Raw genomic sequence first — 22,322 nt, 5'->3', positions numbered from 1 at the left:
GGTGGTGTTTAATTTCTTGAGTTCTTTATATATTTTGGATATTAGACCTTTGTCAGATGAAGGGTTGGTAAAAATATTTTCCCAGTCTGTAGGCTGTCGCTTTCTACAACCTTCCTAAACAGTGATGTTTATTCGGACCAAGTATACAAGTGCATAAGCCTACGAGGAACAGTTTGTATTTAACCTATACCAACGTTTTAGGATAATTTCTTCAATGTTTCTCCATAACCTTGAGCAGAATCATTCAATCATCAAAGACACATGGAACATCAGGACTGAACATTTGCACTGAATACTCTCCCCCTTTTAAAGTCAAGACCACAAAAAAAAAAAAATCCAGCTGTCCTGTGATACCCAAACATTTGGTTCAAACCTCGCCAACAGTTCTTAGCCAGGAGGTAGTTGAATGGATATTTGTCAATTTCATAATATTTTTTTTGTTTTCAACGAGAGTGGTATCTATTGGGTAGAGGCCAGAGATGCTGTTAACCATATTACAGTATACAAGTGTGAGATTCTTTTTTTTTTTTTTGAAAGATGCTACACAAATGTCTACTGACCTCAGATAGGAAACCAACAACAAATCAAAGTAATGATTCTACCAAAGGGCAATTTGGTAAACCAGCAATGTCACTGGGGTTACACACAGGAGTATGGGTAATAGTATTACTGCAGGAGTCAAGACAACCCATATGCAGGTCCATCACTATAAAACCCACCACAGCATGGGCGATGACTCAGGAAAATTGCATCCCTAGAGCTCTCTGTTGTCCTCAGCAGTTGCCCGTGAAGATGCAATTCAGTTTTTAGATTCCTAATACCTTCTCTGGTGACTTATGGATCACAGCTCACACCCAGAGCACGTTACTTTGAGCCCAGAATTTCCATCTGGATCATCTCTCTTTTCTCTGACTGACAAAAGACCCCTGATGAACCTGCTTTAGTTTCCTGGTATCATTACTATCCAACGCTCTTACACATCTGCCCCCCCACACCACAAAGAGAATGGGGACTGTACGCAAACCACAAATCCAAATATTGCAAATTGTCTTCTCTAGATTTGGTGAGTATGTAGCTATTCCTGTTTCATGTTGTAAGCAGCAAAGAGAAATGTCAGTTTCTCTGAGTTAAGTAATTTAGGAAGAGGAACAGATAGCCATTGAAAAGTAATGATCTTGGGGGTATCTGATTCTCAGGGTTACTGGAGGTAAACCCGACTTTGAACACTTTAAGTCTTACCATCAAATAAATCTCAGTGCAGCAATTGATCCCTACTTCATGGAGAACCAGATGAAGGACACATCTGAAGCTCACTTAGCATGTAGTAAATGCTCAGCCCACAGCTGTCTTAATGTTCTTACCCCCGTATATGAACAAAGGGTCTGTTCTTGGCAATAGTTTTGTAACCACAGCTTTAGAAACACTACATTTTGAGGACACTGATTCAAGCCAAATAGATAGGGTTCCAGAGAATGGTGATGTTTACGACTGAGAGAGTGATCTTTTCTTTGTTCACTATCATTAGAATCCACTATTGATACATGCTACCATGGCCTAGAAGTGCTAATCACCCTGCTGGAGGTGAGACATGACAAGGAACTGGCCTAGGGTGACATGTTTAGCACTGTGGTTGAGCACTTGCCTCACACGTTTGAGTCAACCATTTTCTACTCCAGAGTTCTGCAAGAATAAAACAATACAAAAAACAGAGAACTGGTCTAATCTAGGTGCTATTATTGTCACCAAACAGGGGAGAGCTGAGCCAAGTGACCCCAGACACTACTCTGTTGTAGTAAATATAAAGATATCACTAACAATGTTTATTATACAATTAGCCTAAAATTATTACAGTGGTATTATCTAACACACTATCATAATAAAAAAAAAAGATACAGACATCTGTTATATTTTAGAAATAGCCTTACTTTACCTGGAGCTGGCTGGATAGTAACCCACTAACCTACCTTCCATTATCACCTAACACCTATCCAAGATCCTTTGCCCCCAGAAGCCAGAGAACTTTGGCCATGCTTTCCCCCTCTGCCCAGCTCAGGTCTGTAGGAAATTTTTTCATCCAATCGCGGATAACTTCAAAGCAAGGATTACAACATAGTTTTGGGGTATGTGTCTGCTTGTTAAAGGCAACAAGCAGACCTCAGGATGGAGCAGGGGTGGGGGATAATTAGCAATCAAATTCAAAGCACCAGACCATGCTGTTAACACTGGTCTTAAATCCCCCCTATGCTTCATGAGTTAGCCTTCTGATGGGTGTTCTGACCCATGTTTGCTGTCGAGTATACCAGGCTTTATGAAGAAGTTATAGGTCAAGTATGAGTGCAAGTTCTCAACAGCCATCCAAAAGGATGCCACCAGATAAGTTCCTATGATCCCAGTCAAACCTTAAGAAATGGCTTCCTATGGTGAAAAGTTTATAGGGAACAAAAATTCAAGACTTTTGTGAACTGGTCTTAAGATCTTTCCTGCCAGCACTCTGTCTGCCACCTCCTTGTCCCCTCTTCTCTACGGTGTCCAGACTTGCATCTCCTTCCAGTTCTAAGAAAGAGACCATGCTTTAATGTTAGGCTTCTTTCTTCCACTTTTCACTTACTCACATCTATTTTTGCTCTACTTTCAAACTTCAATCTTCCTATTTCTTCTACTGTTAACTTCTGCCCACCCTTCAAACCTATTTCTTTAGGTTTTTAAAAATCTTTCTTCACAGACAATTTGGCTTTGTTCCTCTAAAATGTTTTGAGGATTTTTCTGTGGTAAATGAACCCAGGCATATAGGAAACTTTTAAAACTTGTGTTCTAGTAGTTTACAAAAGCTTCCTGCAGCCCTTACCTAAAGGGAAAATAGGAATGCTTAAAAGCATTTTGCATCTGATTTCAGCTTTGTTGACACATAGTTCTAAGAAGAAAGCAGAATGTTTTGTTCATGTACTTCAGTGAGGATTTATATGCGCTCCACTGCATGGCTGCTGGGAGAGCTGGTTTATCACCGTGGCAGATGCCTTCAGCCCAACTAGCACTACTTCCATCACTTGGCATGGGATGGGCATTGTCTAATGAACCACTGGCCTACCTACCTAAAGAACCTTTAGCAAAGACTTAGAACAGTGGTTACCATGTGGCTTTGTGGGAAGGTGGCTCCAAAGGGGCACTGATGAGAAGGGGAGGAGGTCGGATTGAGTATACTGGAGTACTAAAGAGTGAGGTGAAGGGAGTGAGTAACCTGGAAGATTCTATGCACTAGAGGGAAGCAGCAAGTTATGAACAGACTTAAATGAAAGGCAAGAAGGGGGTTTGAATAGAAACTTCTGAACTGCATGCAAATGTCAGGGAAAAAAACTTAGGAATCTCGAAAGAATGAATTTATAGAACTGTAGGATCAGCATGGAGACTGCTGATATGGGAGGTTCTGCCTTTTCCCCCCACTAGTATTTCAAAGCTCCCCGGCAACTGCCAAGTACTTGTGGCAGTTGCTACCAAACAGTGAGGTTTCCCTTGAGAGCTGAATATGAAAAAAAAAAAACATTCTTTATGGTGACTCTATACAGAGTTCTCTCTCAATAACTAGTGTGTGTGTGTGTGTGTGTGTGTGTGTGTGTGTGTGTGTGTGTGTGTGCACGCATGCGTGTGTGTGGATCTGAGTGGATATCAGAATACAACCTTGTTTCACAGGTGCTATTCACTTTTTATTATAAGAAAGGGCCTCTCACTGGCAAAGAACTTACCACATGGCCTAGGTTTGCTGACTAGTTAGGTCCAGGGATCATCCAGTATCCACCACCCCAGAAATGGGATTCAAGAACATTCCATCATGCCTGGCTGTTTTAAAATTGGTGACATGGGGTTAAACTCAGATCCATGTCCATGGCTAGGCAGTTTGTTGACTGAGCTCAATCCCATCCCATGTTATTTTATTAATGGGGTTTCATATATTCTCCAGATTTCAAACTCAACGAGAAAAGTGAAGACATACCAATCTACTATGATGAAGTTTTAGGATTTGACGTCAAGCATGGAGTAAGTCGCAAAGAACTCTGAGGTCTGAAAATAAGATGACTGAGTTCAATAGCTTCAAGTTCATTGGCAAAAAGGCTCTATCATTGTTTCTAGCAACGCTTGATCATTGTGTTGATCCTCTTCTTCCTACTCTTCCCAGATATTGCAAGTCACTCACACTTACAGAAATCTAAATCTTGGGCCAGCAGGGTATCTTAGCAGGAGGAGACACTTGCTGCCAAGTCTGGTTGCCTGAGTTCAATCCCTAGGTCCCACGTGGTGGAAGAAGAAACTCCACTCCAGGAAGTTGTCCTCTGACCAGTATGTAGGCCTGTGCTCATATATACAAAATAAGTAATACCATTATAATCTAGAAATCATAAGTCTATGATATCTTTTATACTCTTAATATTCACTGTGCTCCCAGAAGCCATGGACCATTCATTAATTGGGATCAGTAGCTCAGGTGAAGTCTATGGATCAACTGACTATATTTTACTAAGCTTATTGAAAAAGAATCACCTGATGATACCCTTCCTTCCTTCATTTCAGAAGTGTTTGCTTCTGGTGTTGAGACAGCCTCTTCTCTCCTCCTTTCACACAAAGTTGGGTATGGTTCTGCCAATGGTACATCAGCCCTCACAGTATACCACAGCATCACGGCTCTTGGTTACTCATAGCTCCTATGAGATAATTTGAGAGCATAACTATAGCAGGCTGGGGGGCGGGATAACTCCATGGTCATTATTTAGCACTTGAATTTGACCTTTCACCTGAACTGCTTTTGCTCAGAACATTTAGATGACAAGTAAGGTTGACTTCTTGAGATTGTAAAGCAACCCATTTTGTGGAAGCAAGGATGGCATATTGGAAACAGTCAGCCATTCTACAGGCCCTGACTGACCCTCGTGGCTTCCCTGTCTCATTAGGAGCTAGAAAACACACTTAGCCTCATTGATTCTGAAGGAAGCCGATCTGCTTCTTAAACTTCACATGAGAATTTTTAGTTCTTTACAATTTAGGGTGCTGGCTGGAGAACCCTGCAAACTAGAAAAGGCAGATTTTTTTGCTAAGGGTGTGGGTTCTGAGAAGAAATGCTGGTTGAGAGCCCTCAAAGCACTGTGCAATGTTCTAACTCACTCCTGAGTAACACTACTGAAGTGACAGAAAACACCACTTTGACACAGGGGGCACTTTGTGATAAAGGGAGCTGGAAAACAGTAGATGAAAATAGGACACTTTAAGCTTACCTTTTCTTCCTACAAATAGCTAAAGCACACTGCAATAAGAAGGATGCCTTCCTGGACCATTTGCACAGAACCAGTATGTGCATAGAGTTCTATCCTGCCAAACCTGGCTAAAATGCCCCTTGTATTCGCTTGTCCTCCTCACACAATTTACTTCTCCATAGTGCCTCTCTTGGCTGAATCTGCCACAAGCATATGGTTTTCCTTTCATTGTGACAGTTCCCAAGTCATATTAAATTTATATTTATTTCTCTAGTTCATTCGTCATTATCTGTGTCAACTCACACTTGATTCAGAGTGTAAGCAAGTAAAGTACAGTTAGTGTGTGGCCTCCCCTACCATCTAAAACTCCAACACATTGCAACTCACACAGAGGCAAAGACACACACACAAAACAAACAAACAAACAAAAAACCTTTCCTTGTTCTTCCCCAGCCCTATCCTCTCGTTCTCTCAGATTTTGAGTTCCCATAGCCTCCAGAATGCTGACTCTCACCCCAATGTGCTGCATACAAGTAATCCTAGCATAGGGAGGCTGAAACAGAGGGATCACGAGGCTAGCTAGGGCTGCAGTGCAAGTGCCATCTCAAAAACAAAAACCAGAAAGGAAAAGAAAAGAGAAAAAATGTGCAGCTATTGTAAACGATGGCCATGATACTGCAATTGATGACATGAACACAACCTCTAGCCCATGGGGATCACGTGATTTTCATTTCCTGTACAGCACTTGATACTTGGATTTTTGTTACAGAAAAAGCTGCCTCCCTTAACTTTCTCATGGAGCAGCATAGCAAGGAGAGGGTGTAGACAGAGTCTTTGGTACAAGGTATGGAATGGTGTGCATAGTAGTATTTAGGTGTCTGGATTTTAGAAGTTAATTGTATTGAACCAGTCTTGGAAATAACAGTATTCACATGGCAATGCATGGAACAAATATTTTTGAGGTTATTTATTAAGTTCCAGGGGCTTAATAAGACTGGACACTGGCAACATAATTATAAATAGATGCAGCTCTGCTTTTATACAGCTCATGGTTAAGTAAAGAGGATAATCAAACCAAAGAGCTAAGTGTCTGACCACAGGGGGTGATAAGTATCTGAGACAGTGACAGCTAAACAGTTATCCTTCCCCACAGACACAAAACGGTTCTAAACACTAGGATAGCGACTGAAAATATAAAAAACCAGAGGAAGAATTGGGAAATAGGAAAGCACTTTCTATTTTCAAATCACTGAAAATTGTGTGTGATTTCAGTCACTTGATTAATGACAAAATTTGTTTTGTAGTTCAACAACCAAAGATAGTTCTAAGACAAAAAAGCTTTGCAGTTTTAAAATATAGTGTCTTCAAAATGCCATATGTGTAGATCAAGAAATGAAGTCATATGCTCTAGGTCTTCCCTTTGTTTTCATGATCATTCCCAATGATCAGTTCTAACCTCAACACAGCTATTAGACAGATACTAGCAATTTAAAGATATACATTAGGTACAAACAACTATAACGAGTATGCCAATAGACTTTTAGAAGACAATTTATGCAGTGGCCTATATGAATTCATTAGATTTTGTCCTCTGTAGCATATTCGTTCTGGAAAAATTAAAGATGTGATCATATATCTGAAAATCATAAATTAGGTTCATGTTAGTTTTCATGCATGTGCATCTTTCAGAGAGAAAGAAATTATTGAAATAATTAAAAATTGATTTGGAGGAAGTGTCACCTCATTGGCAGAGCCTTAATTCCTTTTTTATTCTTTGAAAATTACATACTTGCTGGCTTAGTTAACTTAGACACTGTTCTATTGCTGTGAAGAGACACTATAACCATGGCAACTCTTACAAAGGAAAGCATCTCATTGGAGGCTGGCTTCCAGTGGTAGATGTTTAGTCCATTATCATCATGCAGGGAACATGGCAGCATACAGGAAGACTCTAGTGCAGTAGTTGAGAGTTTTACATCCTGATCCACAGGCCAAGAGAGAGAGACAGAGACAGAGACACAGACACAGACACAGACAGAGAGAAAAGAGATAGACTGGGCCTGGTATAAGCTTTTGAAATCTTAAAGACCACCCATAGTGACACACTTTAACAAGACCATACTTCTTCTAATCCTTCCAAACAATTCTACTCACAAGAAATATATAAGCCTAAATATATAATTCTTACTCAAATCATTACAGTTGTCTGCAATACATCTTGGTCATACTTACTCCTACTTTGCCCTCAACTCCCTCTGGGCACCTCCCTCCCCCAACTACATCTTCTTCCCAATTTCATCCATATTCTTCCTCTCTTCCTGTCTCTCTCTCTCCTCTCTCTCTTCTGTCTTCTGTCTTCTCTCTCTCTCTCTCTCTCTCTCTCTCTCTCTCTCTCTCTCTCTCTCCTCTCTTCTCTCTCTCCTCTCTTCTCTCTCTCCTCTCTTCTCTCTCTCTCTTCTCTCTCTCTTCTCTCTCTCTCTTTTCTCTTCTCTCTCTCTCTTCTCTCTCTCTCTCTCTCTCTCTCTCTCTCTCTCTCTCTCTCTCTCTCACCAAATCCAGTTAGTGGCGTCCATATTTGCATGGGCATGGGATCATGCACTGATGCATCAATGGCTACCTCCCCAAAGGAAAAGTGATTCTCTCCCCTAAACTTCCACATTGTCCCAGTTCTGGATGCTGAGAAGTCAGTGGTCCCTGGATCCTGAGCCTCCCAGTAAAGAGCTCTAAAAACAAGAAATCAGATTTGAAACAAAAATAACAAAAGTCTTTTTTTAGGAAAAATGATGATGTAAAGTCTCAGAATCTTACCCATTTCCAGATAATGTTGATTTTCATACTTTTATTTGTAAACAATTTTTTCTAAGTTCTCTCAATTCAAGTAACTATTCCATAAGTCTTAGCACTAAGTATAAAATTAGAAAATACTCACACTTTAACCATATGCACAAGAGCTAGTCAAAGAGATCTACTGTAACATGACCCTAATTTCACCCAGGATTTCCTCAAATCCTATTTAAAGTTAAGCTCATTGAAGCTTTTTAATCCTGAGCTTTAGAAAGCAGGGCTGAGATGATTAGTCCTGAAATCCAAGTGTCTGATTTTTCAGAGTCCAGTCAGCTTGGTAGCCTGGATCCCATTGTGCTTTTTTAAACACCTTTTTGGAAATGAAAACAGAGTTGATCTTCATTTTCTTCTCCCGGGAAGCTCTTGAGGTTCCAAGTCAATGAGCAAGCTGACTTCCAAGCTCACAGGCAAAAATACCAATAGCCGCCCCCAATTAACTAGCATACAAAGAATCCTCAGCAGTCTAGTCATTTAGAGCTTTAGAATAAAGATTTTTGGGGGGGTCAGGAAATGCAGAAATTTTTCTTACAAAGATTGTTGTTTGAGACAAATTCAATAAGAATGTGTTTCTACAGATGAAATATTTGATTAACCTCATACATGTCCACTTACAATCCACAATAATGCATTAAAATTTTTTTTACAAACACCCCTCTCACCAAAGAAGATAAGGAAAACTGAAAAACAATCTCCAGAATGAATCCAGGATTTAGAAAAACAGCAAATCAAAAGTGTTCACATCCTGCCATCCAGTGGCTGCAGATGATACTACAGCATTTTCACATTTATAGCATCCACCCAAGTATTCCAAACATGTGAGGACCTCCTCGCCCAAAAAACAAAAAAAAAGGACAATGCTGTAGTATACCACTGTGTGTACATATGTATGTATAAATGCTATATTTCAAATTATTGGGCACCTCTTCAGTCATTAAATTCCAGAAATGACAGCTAAGCTAAATATTTTCATGAACATAAACATCAAAAAGAAAATCTATTTCAATATTATAAGCATAGCACTGAATTCGTTGTGTGATAACTAAAATTGAGGATATAGGAAGGACCAAGAAAAATTGCTCCTGAGTGGAGCCTCTTGCCCCAGTCTTCTACCCTCCACCTCAGCCGGAGCTGGTCTACAGACAGATGACATGTTTTTATCCTTATAATGTCTGCAGCATGCTAGTCTCACACCCTTCACCAGACCCTCACACAGAATGTTCATAAAAGTCTGACATTTTCAAATGTTTACTTTCGAATTGTTTAATTCCCTTTTCTCTCCCTATGCCCTCTTCAAGACTAGTAGGAAGCTGTCCTGGGTGGAAAGAATTGAAGAGTCCAAGCAGTCACTACCAAAGGACAATGCCACCACTGGTGGACTCAAACAACAGTCTTGGTCCAATCACATTCATGGACACAGAAGGAACAACTCCATTTGCATCCTTGAATTTTATTCCAGCAGCCATCAAAGATCAGATATGTGGAAATATCCTGAGTTAGTTAGTTTGCTGCCACCCAGCTTTTAAGCCAGCCGCTGTACATTTAAACACCTTACTTGTGAACTTAATTGGCAAGTAACAAGAATTTTTGCTTTAGTTCAGATAATTATTTATTTCAACATTTAACCAAGACTGGGTTGTCACTTCATGATTCACACACAGACTAAGTGGGTTAGTGTTCACTTCCAACCTCTTTGTCTTCTTTCTTATTTTTTATCTTTTGCTGAAGATTTTCTTCCCACTTACTCCCCTGAGCATCTTCCACTTTTTTTCCCATCAAAATCCACCTTGGGTTTTCTGTAACAGACTGAATAGAAGTAAAAGGTCCCAGTATGAGGTAAATTAGAGCTTCCCACAGGTGCTCAAGAAACACTGTAGACCATTGGCTCATTTCCCATCCATATTGGCTTTATGAGAAGCACAGTGGTGGTGTTGGCTACTCTTAAATTTAAATTTTCAAACTGGTTCGCTGAGAACAAAGGTCACAAGAAGGCTGACGTACAGAAATCAAAAGAGAGGATGGGCAAAGCTAGATTGTTAAAGTGTTATACTCAGAAAGGCTAAAATCTTTAGTTCAGGGGTTAGGAAGGGAAAGCTTCTGAAAAAAAAAAAGAATGGAAAGAGGGGAGAGAGGAGAAATGAAGGGATTTAAATAACATATAAACAACAGAGGATCTCTATTGTACCCTTTCTAGTTACTGTTTGCTACTTTCAGAGTTCTTTCTTCCACCCAGCTCCATCCCTTTTCTTCCACTTTTTCAACCTCCTAACACTAGATAGAAGAGAAAAAAGAATAGAGGGAAAGGGGGATGCCGTCATCATTAGAATACTTACTGCTGGTTAAGGGTGTCAAGTTCCTAGGGGGCAAGTTTGATCTAGGCTGCCAGGATATCTAATTTCTACTTCCTCATTTCTTTGCGCAGGACTTCTTAACAAACCACGGCCAACAGTAACCAACGGCATCCAGGCACCAATCAGCAACCCACCGAGCTTCTCAGGACTCTAGCGTTTGTATACCCTCTGAAAAGTCCCCAGAATTCCAACCACCACGCACTCGCAGAAACTATCTGTCGATGGCAGACAGAGCGCAAGGCAGGTCACAGTGAGCTGCTATAGAGCAACCCCACATCCCCACACCAGGGGTTAGAAATGAAAACATATTCTTATGTTTATGTTTTTAAAGAAGCCAAAATTCCAAAATTCTCACTACAGCTCTTAGTGTTCAATCTCTGTTTTTCATATAAGAATGAATTCTTTTCTTTAACCACACCATTACCCGTGTCTTCTAAGAGTTTTAATGTGCTCTCTTTACCATGATCTTATGAAGTAAGAAATCACTTTCTCTTGTATTCATAAATAAAAGAACTATGTTTGCGGGAGAGGTAAAGTTTCTTACAACAAACCAGGCAAATAGCTGCCTGTGAGGAAGCAGGCAGGAAGAGAAGGCAGAGTGTGACAAGCTCCTTGTTCTCCCGTGTGCTCCCATGGGACCCTCTCTGTGCATTTATCCACTTTCCCTTCACTTCCTCTCTGACTCCTCAGCCCACCGCGCCTACCTTACTCATCCCTGGACTCTTGTCTTTTCCCTTTCACTTCCTGGGTGCCTTGGTTCCATTCTTTTACAATCATTCTCACTCTCACCCATTCAAACTGGAAAGACCAACAAGCAGGCATCTACAGTGCACTGTGGTGGGTAGGCACACAGGCCCGAGTTGCTCCAGGCTCCAGTCCTCTTTGGCTAAGGACCACTGGGCAAGGCACTTGCCCTTGAATCTCAGGCTCCCATGTGCAAATTCAGATGATAGGATACCTTGTGAGGTGAGCCCCTCTCAAGAGCCTCGGATGAGAGTCTGGTGCAAAGCAGGGATGGGTTCACACCCGCCTCCGCTACCCAGTACTGTTAAATGATGTCATTTATAATTTTTTTTAGTATAATTACTAAAGTATGTTTCTCATTTATTTTTTCTTTCTACTTTCTAGATGGCAAATCGTTCAAGGATGGCAACCTCTCTTTTTGAATGCCAGAGATTATCAGATGTTAATCACTTGCTATTATAACCCAAACCTGAGTCTCCAGTGTAGCTTTGGTGGCTTATAAATTTAGAACAAATTTACATGAAAGGTAAGTTGCTTAGCGAGAATGGACATCTATCCCTTCTGACTTGAAGTGGGGCACCAACCGATCTGAGGGGGGGAGGACTTATGAGATATCCAGCTCCCTACTTCCTGATGCTCATTAATGACCACTAGACTGCAAGACCTGGCAAGGAAATGCTGAGTCATGGAGGGTCCATCACCACTGTCTTGCGTTGCCCACTGCCTGTCAGTCAGGTGGGCCTTTGCATGGTACAATCTACCACTGGGACTTCTTCAAAAGGAAGAGGAAGACATTAAAGACCATGTGCCCACAGCTTGTGCAAAAAGCATGCCTACTCAGAAAGTTTAAGGTAGACAGTGGTGATAAATGAAGACATTGGCAACTACTAAAGAACATTCTCATAAGAAAGCATTGTGCTATTGATTTGGCTTAATGAAATTGATAGACATCATCTTAAATACTAAATTCCTCATTTCCTTCCCAGTGTGCTTGATGAATGATGGACACCTGGACTTGACCAGCCAGTGGTGAGCACTTTGGGATTTCCCTCAGATTCCCACCATATCCTCCTTAGTGTTATTTTCACACTGATCTCCTTTGAAGCCTCTTCTTGCTATTAATCACTGGGGAATTAAGTAGGCACATTGGGATAGTGACTCCAGTGTCCAGAACCTAATTCATAGCCCACAGTCCCTAATGAATGTTGTGTTCCTGCCAGAGAATATGCAATATTAGGAGCTTCACCAACAGCATGCAGGTGTCTGTCCATTTGTTTAAGATTCATGAAGGGGGAAGTCATTCTGACAAAAATCTCCCAACTGCCTGTAAACACTCCTTCCCTTAGCAGAGAACTCTCTGATAAAAACTTTAGGGGAATCACACTCAGTTGCTGCTGTTTAAACTCCACTGTACCGTTGAGATGTCTATCAGGTGGGACTTAATGAATTCAGTGTTTGTATTCCCTATGACATTCCTACTTTTGAGAAACAATGCTTTGATGGTTTTGCCAACTTGTCTTTAAAATATAATCAAATCACTTAGTGAGTCTTGGGCTTACTTACTTTTTTAGTAGTTTTCACTAAAAGCCAATCCAATTTTCTTGGGAAATGATATGATCTAAAGCATTATTTTGTTATGATACTGATCACTAAGGGCTTCTTGCTAAATTCTCATAGATACTTGTGAGGTTTATCAACTATGTACTATGTTAACTATTAACTTAATCTGGAGATCAGTCACAGATCTTCAGCCAGCCTTCACTGCTTGGGGGAGAATGCAGGTCTACTGCTTTTGAAATTCAGTCATATGTCTTCAGCCAGCCTTCACTGCCTGGGTGAAACATGTCAAAGGAATCTGGCAACATTACTCCTTGCTCTTAATAAGTGTGAGCCCATGAGAGGCAGCACCTTCTAACACGCTTCCACCTCTTCCTTTGCTGTATTATACCTGAATCTTTCTGATAGTCATTCTACACCTGGCCACACTGTGACCTCTCTGGGTAAGGGTGTGTACAGCCAACTGACTCTGAGCACTACAAGTATTTTAGCACTGCTAATCTAGAGCGAACAACTGTAACAGTGATTCACAGGTAAATTTGGCAGCAGTTGAAGGTGATACTTGAACTGTGAATTCTGATGCCATAGTTAAAAAAAAAAAAAGAAAATAGCAGAATGCAGAAAATGTAGCTAGCAGTTGAAGACTTTCTGCTAATTGCACAATAGCAACAACATTAGTAATTCAAAACTCCAAAGTAAATATAAAGATCCCTTTAATCGTGTCAAGGGAAAGCACTCATAAAGTATAGGAGAAACATGAGAGTGACCATAAAGAACTCAGGGACGTATAGATGGGGAATAGCCCCAAATCCTTGGTGATACAGACCATGGTGAGGGAAGAAGCAGGCAGCTATTCTTTGCCTGAGTCCATCCTTTTCCTTGTGTAGCTGGTGTGGAGAAAGGGTAAGTTCATCTACAACTAATGCGGTTTAGTTTAATCCCAGTTTCTTGAAGCACATAACTTGTGATCCTTACACAGGGGAACAGAACCTGGATCAAGGTGGAGAAAAGAGGAGTGAAACGCTGAGCAAGCACACTGAGCAGATAGATAAAGGTTTCAGTTTTGTAATGAGGTTCAGAGAATTTGTTTAATATGTCCGTCAAAAGAAAGTCTGGACCAGTGGCTAGAGGTGCTGCGTGTTAGCAAGCACATGCCTGCCCCCAGGCTGAGTACCTGTGGCTCTCCTCAGCTCCTCTCGCTCAGCTCCCTACCCTAAACTTCCCCAGCTCATGGGCTTCCCTTCCCCTAGCTTCTCCTTCCTGCATATCCCTGCTGTTTCAGCCATGCACTTTCTTCTGCTCTTTCTTTTTGCCTCCTTCTCTTGGTCCTCTTCTCTTGCCTCACCCCCATCTCTCTCTCTCTCTCTCTCTCTCTCTCTCTCTCTCTCTCTCTCTCTCTCTCTCTCTCTCTCTCTCTCTCTCCTCTCTCTCTCCTTGCCATGTTTAATCTACTACTTTCTCTCCCAGCTCTTCCAGAAGCCTTTGGCTGTGCTCTCCCTCATATCTACACTAAAAATCTTCCCCTCCAACCACACCTTGAAGGAATGATGTCCTCACCATCAAAAAAGCAAGAAATGGCAGCACCTTTTTGCCCTGTGCTTCTGTGCTGGCCACTCTCTGCCTCCTGGCGAGCCTGCACTGATTGCCCCCCAAGTCTTCTAAGCTGTGCTTTTTGCAGCCATACTCAGTCCCTGTGCTGACAACACTCTGTGGTTTAGGTACATGGTCTGATGATCTGGGTTCAGATTCCAAATCTAAAACAGCAACCATACCACATTTAAGTATGAAGGACTATGAGACATGGACTATGAGACATGGAAAATTGTGGGGAAAGGGCACTATCGGTGTTTATAGGAACATACTAGAACCCCGAGGTTCTTTGGCCATGGCCAGTCTCAGGGAGAAACACGTCCCCCTTTTTTTTCCTGTTACTTCCCCAATTGTCTACACAGTGGACAGATAAGCATTCCAACTTCTCCAACTTGTCCAGAGACATTTCTTTAATGGCTGAAGTACTCAACAGATGCCTATGGATGGGTTAGACATTATAATCAAAACCAACTCACCAAAGATGCTATTGGAGGAATTTACCAAGACTTTTATTCTGTTCTCTGTTGCAATAAGCTGTAACGTTCACAGGGAAGCAATTTAAATTTCACTATAAATATTTCAAGTGAAGTTGATACTAGCCAAAGTGTTATGTGTCTGAATGCTGGGCAGAGAGAGTGCCAAAGGTGCTGATTTATACCTGATTTTATGAAACATGGCCTTGCTGAGTATATGGTTACAGATGCGTGGTATGCAACTGCATTCTATAGCACCCTTGTTCTACACAGGGATCTTGTTCTCCTTATATATGCACTCCATCATATCCTTGACAAACAACTCCTTATGTTTATTATTTTAACTCTAATCTTCCTTTCTTTCTTTTATTAAACAATATATGGCATCTGCTGTTCCTCGACTTCCATCTCAAAGTTTAGCATAAAAGTAAAACTTTTTGCTTTTACCTTTCCCCTTTCTTTTATAAGTATCCAAGTATCTACTCCCATGCATCTATTGCATTTCTATCTGTGGTGGTTTGAGAGTGGCCCCCATGGGCTCATATAGTTAAATGCTTGGTCACTAGTGCACTGAACTGTTGGGGGAAGAATTAGATGGTGTGGCCTTGTTGGAGGAGGTGTGGAACTAGGGGATGGGCTTCAAGGTTTCAGAAGCCTTCGCAAGGTCCAGGCTCTGCTTCTCTGCCTTCAATTTGTGGATTAAGTGTGAGCGCTTAGCTCCTGCTCCAGCACCATGCCTGCCTGCAGCCATGCTCCCCAAAATGACGACTGTGAACTCACCTTCTAACACTGTAAGCAAGGCAGCAATGAAATGTTTCCTAACTTGCCTTGGTCACGGCGTCTCTTCAGGGCAACAAAACAGTAACTAAGCCACCATCCTTTTCCATTCCTTGTTCACGTCATTTCTCCTCTGAGTTGAACACTTCTCCTAAGCCATGCCTCCAGTCAACCTCTCCCAAACACCCTGGCCACTGACCAAGTCTCTTGTTTTCTTTTACTCCCTAATGTGTCTAGACTTTTGAGCCTTGGAGTGCACATAAGTAATCATGAAAACAAATTTCCACTTTTAAGATGCAACCTCTGCTCCACTTCAGAAACTGCTATTCATGTCCCTAATAGATTGCTTTGTTAAGACGGATTTCTTTGTGGAGCCCAGATTTTCCTGGCCCTTGCCATTTTATCTTTGACCGCCAAATGCAGGTCCCTTCACACCTGACCAGAAACAGCTTTTTGCTTTGCAATATGAAAGTAATACCTTGGTGTAAAGAGCTATTAAAGCTTTAACTGCTAGCAGACTCAGATATAGCCAATATTCCGTTTGTCTGAAATGTTTCAAGTGAGAATACTGAAGTAAAAGTAGATAGTCACAGAACATTACCGAGAACACGCTCTACTATTTTGCATCATTAATTCTTGAATTACAATAAACTCCTTGTTAAAATGGAAGCTTGGACATGTAGCTCAGCAGTATGACAGATTGTGCAAAGCTCTGAGTTTGATTCACAGTACCATAGACTCAAAAAAATAAAATCCCTACAAACCAAAATGCTGTCTTGAATTAGTCATTTTTCTGAGTCTTGACCCTATGCTCCTCTCTGAAGGGCCTGTGAATGTGTGCCAGCCTTGCTGAAGTGAGCCACCACCATCAGGCCCTGGAATCACTGTGGCAAGTGGAAGGTGGCTTTGAAGTGACATCGGCTGAGATCCAAATAGGATTTAGAAATCTGAGCAGCAGTAAAACTGGGTCATGGGCCTAAAACCTCTGTGAAATTCCCATGCTGATCTGCAATCATTAGCTTCTCTCTCCTGAAAACGAAACTTGAAAAGGGAAGTAGCTAAATCCAAGGTCTTTTCTTATGTCTGATTAGAATAAATATTTCAAATATAAACTCCAGGAAGCAAGAGATGAACAAGAGCGAGTCGCAATAGTCTAACTGGTTTATATAATATACACAAAAGACTAAAATTCATGTGTACTTTTCTTGGTGATATTTGATAACCTTTGATTGGTTTCTTTCTTGTACAGAGCTATTTGGCATTTTTCCAGACCTACAATTTGACCCAGATCCTAGAAATAAGAAATTAATACGGACTTGCTATACAGAAGGGAATAGCACAAAATCTCCACAAAGAAATTTGCAGTCTGCAGCCTATTTCTAGGTACCAATGGTCTCTGGCGGGTGTACTCCAACTGCTCTCAAGACATTTTTTTTTTCTTGAAAACCTGATACTCAGCTAAAGAAACAAAAATAAAAGTTTGTGAACCACATTAACTAGTTTTCCTAAAAGTGTTACTAATCAGGTGGCTGCTGGTGTCCTTCTTTCTACCAGGAAATAGACCACGAGTTGTAGCAGGAACTCTTCCCACTTAGAATTCCTCACCTCCTGACAGTATTGTCATTACAACTCCCAAGTGTGAGGTGTCACAGTTTCCAGGACCCGGACAGAGAGCAATGTTACAGCTCCAGGTCCAAGGGTGTCTCAGGCCTTTGGCCCTTAGGCCTCTAATGGTTCTTCCACTGACATTGTCAGTGCTGTGGCTGCTGCATTGGCTGTCACACTGCTACTTCCATTGCTGTGGCTGCTAGAGTGGCTGTCACACTATTTCCTTGCTCTGACGCTCTTCTCTGCTTCTGGCATTGTCACATTCGTCAGTGACTGTCTGGCTCTACTGATGCTGTAGCTCAGCCTGCCTGGCTGTCATTCACAGGGTGGCCTCCTCAGACACAACCACAAAAGCGAGTGTTCCAGCCAACCATAGCAGAGTGTGGCCCCAGAACTGAACCCTGAAAGTTGTCCTATGACCCCCACACATGCTCTTTGGAATACGCATGCCTGCAGCCATGCACAGGCACACACAAAATACATAAATAATAATAATAATAATAATAATAATAATAATAATAATAATAATAATAATAATAAAAGACAGAGGAGTAAATTTATTCCCTTTCCCCACTGTCCTCCACCGTTGGCTAGATTGTTGTGACACTTCAGGCACTTGAAACTTTTTAAATAACTTTTAGACTGAACTTCTGTAAGCAATTCCCTGTGTGGAACTCTGTTCTTTAGTGTGGGCTATTCCTCCAGTGATCCCAACAGTGCCCTCACTCCCACACTAAGCATGCGGGCACGGGGCTCAGGGAGTCGGGTGGGGGCCACAATCACTCTGGAAACACGAAGATGAACTCTCTTGCCACTGAGCGAAAGCTTCTTGCTTGAATAAAGATTCCAGTTCCTGGAAAATTAGAGCCAAGACCCAGACAGCACTTGTGGCTTTAAGAATGTTGGTCTTTGTTCTGGGAAGGCCTGGCACACACATGCCTGCACTCATGAATGTATGTATGTATATGTGTGTGTGTGTGTGTGTGTGTGTGTGTGTGTGTGTGTATGAGAGAATTACAAAGATGTTAGAATATTATTCAAAAAGTAAAGGCAATGTTTGCACAACATTTTTACATAGGAGTGCATTACATGTAGCATGTAGCATTACAGGTAGCATGTTTCTCTGGGGTACTGGAGTGGAGCAGTAGAGAGAATGTTAATGTGACATCGTGCTCTGCTTCTCTGTCCTCACCTGTCTAACCTGACAGTGATGTTGGACTCTGACAGAGATTCTCAAGGCTGGAGAGCACATTCTGTGAGCGCAGAGTTCCTTATTTGCTTTGGCTCCTCCAAGGATTTAAGCCAAAGAATACTTTTTTTAAAACTTGACTTTGGCTAATAATTTACAGCCATACTCTTTTATCCAAAGACCAAATTATTGAAGCCTGACAGAATCTAGTATAGAAGAGAATCCTAAAGTTAATTCCTGGTGAGATATTCTTTAGTTGTCTAAAAGTCCCTCAGTGTTAAGTATTTACAACACCACCTTTCTTGTCTGTGAGCTGATGCTTCCATTTTCAGACATGGCTTGAGTGAATTGGCTAGTCCTGAAAGTCTGTGCAAGAAATTGGGGGAAAGTGATGTAATAAGAAAGGAGAAGAGATAAAAAAAAAAAATGAGTGTTTAAGAAGAATTAACAGATTCTCTCATACATTTTGAAGGGTCAGGATATAATTAGCTAAATATATTTTGTATTCCTTGACCCCAAACATATTAAAAACTTTGAAGAAAAAGGTTAATTCCTTTAGCCTAACTTATGTCAAACTCTTTCGCTTTTCAATACAATCTTTCTTGGAGCTCTTTGCATAACAAAGTGTATACTATGTTAGACAAGCTTTAATATTCTGTGCCTTTTCATCCCGGACCATTTCTATCAGGAGAATGATATTTGAGACAGGAAAATTAACATTGAAGGAGTTCTACGGCTTCATAAATAAAGCTTTGTTACAGATGTAAAGACTAGAGATTCTATTAGAACACTAGGAAGACAGTTGGTAACGTGTGTGCTGTACAAGCATGAGTTTGACCTTCGGGATCCAAGCACAGAGGTGACACACACCTGAATTCCCAGCTCTGGGGAGGTGGGGACAGGCAGCTCCCTGTGGCACACCACTGGCTCTTGAGTGATGTCTAATAGAGGAGAACCAGGTTCAGTGAGAGGCCCTGTCTTATAAAACAGATTGAAGAAGACACCAGATGTCAACCTCTGGCTTCCATACACATGTGTACTCACATGTATATGTACACAGACACACTCACACCCACACAGAAACATACACATAATTTTATAAATAATCTAGATTCTAAAATTCACTAGAACATATCAAGCCCTTATCAACATCAAATTGTAGGACCAATGGCGGGAGAGAGAATTCATTGAACAGAGATTATAAAACTGAAAATTGCCTACTATAATTATATAATTGGATTCATCCATGACATGACTACTCAGCATGAAGTCTAGGAGAAGCCAGGATGAGCCAAATACACTGGAGGAATTAAGTAAGATGTTCACTGGCAGTGGCAGCAAGGCAATCGCTTAGCTTTCCTGATGAGACACTTCAGTGCAGCCATGCGATGGTAGCATCAGATAAAAGTATATGGCCCTGTGACTGGCTCTGACATAAACTCTGGTACTCCATATTTGACCACCTCTCCTTGCTGGGGAGGCCTGGTGACACTCAAAGAAAGAATAAGTAAGCTACCAAGATGAGACTATATAGCCTATGACCATATAGTGGGGGAGGACGTCCCCCTTGGTCATAGACCTAGCGGAGGGGAATAGAGTGAAAGCGCGAGGGAGGGAGGAATGGGAGGATACAAGTTATGGGATAACAATTTACTTGTAATCTGAATAAATAAATAAAATTAAAATTAAAAATTAAAAGAAGTATATGGCCCGTGATCAAGTAGGTTAAAGGCAAGATAGAACGCTTCATACTTGTCGTATTAAGCTGGACCTTACAGGAAGAGGCACTGAAGATTGCAGTGTACAGTGGCATAGCCACCAAGGACTCTGGACCTAAAACTTGACCAGATTATACACATACAGGCATGTCATTTGGCCACAATAAACCCAGGTTTCTTCACCGAGATACCAGAAAGCCTGTGTTCTCAATAGGATTAAATAATATCAAATATATCAAAGAGTTATGGGAACTATAAAACTGCAAGGTTTTGCCAAGTACATGCTTATTAGAATTCACTTATAAATGAATACATTTTTGTAATCCAGTGGCTATGGATAAGATTCACTCCATCAATCCGGTTGTCAATTAATTTTTAAAACTTCCCCTCAATAAAATGTCGACTCATCCTTCAAACATGTGTATCTTAATACTGCCTTTCTTTGCAGAATCCAGTTTCAGTTTTCTTCAGAGCTTTGAATCGAGCACTGCTGGCCCTTTGAGAATGCAATGCCAACATCCTAATTTATTTTCAATTAGTGGTTAATTTACTTTAAAATGTGTTACCAATACTTGCCAGTCCTAAGAGTTTCCCAGAGCAGCTAAGAATATTGGGAACCCACCTCATTTCTCTTTTGTGGAGCAGTAACAGGTCACGTAAAATATTAGCCTATTCAGAGCAAACTATCAGCAATGCTCGAAGCCACAAAACCTCAGCATTCTTCCGTTGCCAACCCAAAACACTGATCATCTCCTTCTCAACGAACTTTAAAATATGGACTGAGATATCCGTTTCAAAGCACTCAGGTTGGCTTAGATAGTCTCCAAAACTTAAAACAGCACCCCTACACAACTAACTGTAAGCCATGAATTGTAAACAAACAAACAAAAGATGATTCTGCTTGTATTCCCAAATCAATCATTTATACCTCTACTAAAGTAAGTTATTAACATTTCTAGTAACATAACGAAAAGGATACCTACTTCTTCATTTATAAATCATTAAAAGTCAAATAATACTTTAAATAAAAATTTTACATTTTAATTTTCAGCTAAAAAAATCTATTTATTGCAAATCTAAGTAAATAAATATCTAAATACTAAGGCGTTGACAGACCTAATGTGCTATGCTTTGTAAGACACAATCTTAAGAAAGCATTAAACACAATAATAGCACTAGAGGCAATGGAAAAATTATTTTAAAAATAAATCTTGTAGACAGTGCCTATTTTAAGACCTGTCTATTTTGTTTACATCAGTATGAGCAAAAAGAGTAACAGCAAATCTGCAAGACAGATCTGCAAATGAGCCAGACATATTCAAGTGTGCCCGGGATCCACTAACTATAGTAAAATGTAGATATGAATTTGTGGTCCAGAAAAATGCGCAAAGATTGGTTATAATATATGACCTGTTGCAATTAAAACAAGGCCAAGGTCATATCTGAATTAAGGCACAAACAAATGTCAGCTGTAATTTTGCATTCATAATAAAATATCTTATCAGAGCAGAATGTCTCCAGTCTTCCTCTAGAGTGAAGGTCAAGACTTAGGTGGACGGGGAAGGATTAGGAACCAGGAAGAAGGGACACTTGCGATGGCTCAGTAGGTAGATGAGCCTGCCATGCAAGGTCAATCCATTGCTGGAGCACAAAAAGGAGGGGCAGGGGCAGCATGGCTACGGTCAATGGTCAATGTACAATGAGTATATGAAAATCACAAAACAGTGGTGATGAATTGAGACTCAAGGATCCTAAGAGCTGGAGAGATGGCTCAGTGCCTGAGAGCACCGGCTACTATTCCAGAAGATACGGGTTTACTTCCCACCATCCATGTGGCAGCTCATACAGTCTGTAACTCAAGTGCCAGGCGATCTCATGGCCTCTTCTGGCTTCCACGGGCACCAGGAACAAAGTTCTTTTATACAGACACACATGCTGGCAAGACACTCACACAAGAAGAAAGTAAAATAATTGTTTAAAAAGTACCGAATGTCCTACTAAGTCCTATCATATCTAAAATTTGCATGGCCTTGCTACATCTCCCAGTGGCTTCTCACTCTCTGTTCGGGAGCACTTCCTAGCTGGTCACTTAGTAGGTCAATTTTGTAACACTGCTCAGAAGACCAGGATCAGCTAGGCTAACAAACAAAAAAGACAGGAAGAGGAGAGGAGATGAAAAAATGAAGGGAGGAAATAGCTGACTTACATGGAAATAGTGAAGTGCCTAATACAGGGCC

General features: G+C 40.9%; 1 long non-coding RNA gene across 1 annotated transcript; it reads left to right on the top strand.

The window, feature by feature from the left end:
- Window positions 1–11,571: 11,571 nt before the first annotated feature.
- On the top strand, window positions 11,572–17,130 carry LOC311605474. The gene is made up of 3 exons (XR_014781975.1): window positions 11,572–11,699; window positions 12,160–12,202; window positions 16,820–17,130. It is a non-coding gene; the product is annotated as an uncharacterized lncRNA (long non-coding RNA).
- The last annotated feature ends 5,192 nt before the right edge of the window (window positions 17,131–22,322 follow it).

Source organism: Acomys minous (genome assembly GCF_964271855.1).
Source record: "Acomys minous genome assembly, chromosome: 1".
Classification (NCBI taxonomy): domain Eukaryota; kingdom Metazoa; phylum Chordata; class Mammalia; order Rodentia; family Muridae; genus Acomys; species Acomys minous.
This window is presented reverse-complemented; position numbering and strand designations above follow the sequence as displayed.